Raw genomic sequence first — 2,500 nt, forward strand, 5'->3', positions numbered from 1 at the left:
CCAAGTTGTACGATGACGGAGACCGCCACCGATTGGTTTTGATCTAATAAAAGCGCCCCTTCCGTTTCCGGTCGGGGCTCTGTTTGCATGTATTAGCTCTAGAATTACCACAGTTATCCAAGTAAATGTGGGTACGATCTAAGGAACCATAACTGATTTAATGAGCCTTTCGCGGTTTCACCTTAATTCGGCTTGTACTGAGACATGCATGGCTTAATCTTTGAGACAAGCATATGACTACTGGCAGGATCAACCAGGGAACTGCGTTCTCGTTCGGATACTCCGAAACTGAAAACTACACTTTCGTCGAAAGCGCGAGTGCGTGTTCGCGAAACGAACGCGTAGGAACGTAACGCCACGCTTAACTCTCTCTTTCGTTGTTTTATATACGAAAAATATCATACATAACGATACCGGTCGAAAAGTTTCGCGAGGAAACCTCCTGCGCCGGTTTAAAAGTTCAAACATTCTCCTCACTCTTCGCTAGATAGAATGCGACGGTGAGACGTGCCGAATTCTTTACAGAATCTGCACACGTTACGAGTATATTATATATTCTCGCTCGGAATGTAGGGAGTTGACGCAAATTTAATAGCTGTTCGATGCAACGAACGACGAATCGTGAAATTCGAACGTACGCCACCGTTTACAACAATGTAAGGTTGATCGCATAAGGACCGCCGACGATGGAACGTCCGCCGCATCCGCGATCTCGCTGTGCTGGACCGTCTTTCGAGGCAAGCTCGAACCCAATGAAGGAACTCAAGGATTCCATGAAATTCTAGGCGCAAACGCTCCGAGAGCCAAGTCTACTTCGGGTCATTTTCGACGGGTGCGATAACTACATTCTCAAAATTATCAACAAGACACACACACATACAAGGTTCGCTCTTATAATCATTAAAGGCACGACCACCAAAAGTAATCGCAACGTTTCGTTCTAAAAAGGTGAACGTATCGTCGTCTCTTTTTGTCGGGTCGGTCTGAATAACATAATAATGTCGTTGTTGAACATTATTTATTACAGAGAGAAACCAATGCGGTTAGCGTCTGCTATCATTTTTAGAGAATACGTAAAAACGCACAGTCTTAGAGACACCGAAGAACGGCCGGAACGTGCTGCGAAATTCATTTCGTCATAAATCCGAATTCCTTTTAAAAGTATTGGATAAGACTCGCAGACAGTCCGTGGTAACGCGAGCGAGAGGATGCAGTCGTTGGTCGGTATCTCGAGAGAACACCTCACACGCCACAACATCACTCCGCTACCTATAATAGCGCGCTTGACGTCGATCGGAGCCAAACGCTGCGAAGCGGCGACAGTGGTACGCGAGCAGGGGCGCGAGACACACCTCTCCCCGTCCGAGGTGCGCTCTGTCGGTGTGATGGCTCTTCGTAAAGAGCGGTTTGAACATTTTTCCACGGATTTTCGCAAGAAAAAAAATACGGCCGCATTGTGTTACGTAATCGAGGTAAGTTAGAATTTTTATTATAGCGATTTAGTTAATTTTAAAATACGTACCCGGTACGGGACGCCGTACTTCATAAATTCCGAACGCCGTACTTCATAAATTTCAAACGCCGTACTTTATAAACAACCAACGCCGTACTTCATAAACGACGAACGCCGTACATGTACTTTTAAAAAAATTTCCAAGTCCGGAGAAACGCCTTACTTTATAAAAGACGAACGCCGTACATGCACTTTTTAAAAATTTTAAGTACGGAAGAACGCCTTACTTTATAAAAGACGATCGACGTATATATAAAATGTTGTAAAATGAAATTTATTATATATGTCGAAATAACTTTCGAGAAGTTTTTTTTAATAAAAACGAGGGAGAATTGAAATAGCTGTAGCTGATTTTTTAAAACGAATTGTGCCATTCATGTTTTTTAATGCTTCAAACTGAATTTAAGTAACACCATAAATTTCGATTTTTTCAAGAAAACCTAGGGACAGTGGGAATCTCGTTAATCCATTTACGGGCGCCACGAATTAGACAACGAGACATTAGGCTTCACAATTACTGTACTTGCAATCACCGCCGTTAATCCGCGCGTTCCTTAAATTAAAATAAAAACTTTTTGTAAAATCTTCTCAAAATGAAGTCGTCTATTTCTACAATAAATTGAAATAACTAATTAAATTACCTCCTGATAAATGATAAAAACTTAATTTTTGATAACAAATTGTGCCATTTCGCCCTTTATAACTATTTCCGGTGTATTTATTACCGGTTGCCTGTATGTACGCGAAACCGCAAATTCGACAGCGCTAATGAACGCCGTACGTTTATTGTATTGTAGATCGACGACTGTGCTGCGTGTTTGAAAGTCGAAATCGATCGGTGGCGTTATACAGTCACTCGGCACGAACGCCGTACGTTATGAACGGCCAGTGTATTACCGGTTGTATATGAGGCGTGCGAGAAGCTTCGAATTAATCGGTGACGTTAACGGACGCCGTACGTGTCGGTGTGTTGCGGGTTGCAAAACG

The 2,500-nt window shown here is 42.7% G+C and overlaps 1 non-coding gene across 1 annotated transcript in view; it reads right to left on the reverse strand.

Moving 5' to 3' along the window:
- The window catches only part of LOC135122371 (small subunit ribosomal RNA), a 1,921-nt gene extending 1,661 nt beyond the window's left edge, over positions 1 to 260 (reverse strand). Inside the window, exon 1 of the ribosomal RNA XR_010279359.1 lies at positions 1 to 260. This exon is cut by the window's left edge and continues 1,661 nt beyond it. This is a non-coding gene — a ribosomal RNA (small subunit ribosomal RNA).
- Positions 261 to 2,500: the final 2,240 nt, after the last annotated feature.

Source organism: Zophobas morio, unplaced genomic scaffold, assembly GCF_036711695.1.
Source record: "Zophobas morio isolate AGI-343-1 ecotype UQ-CSIRO unplaced genomic scaffold, CSIRO_AGI_Zmor_V1 ptg001159l, whole genome shotgun sequence".
NCBI classification, from domain to species: domain Eukaryota; kingdom Metazoa; phylum Arthropoda; class Insecta; order Coleoptera; family Tenebrionidae; genus Zophobas; species Zophobas morio.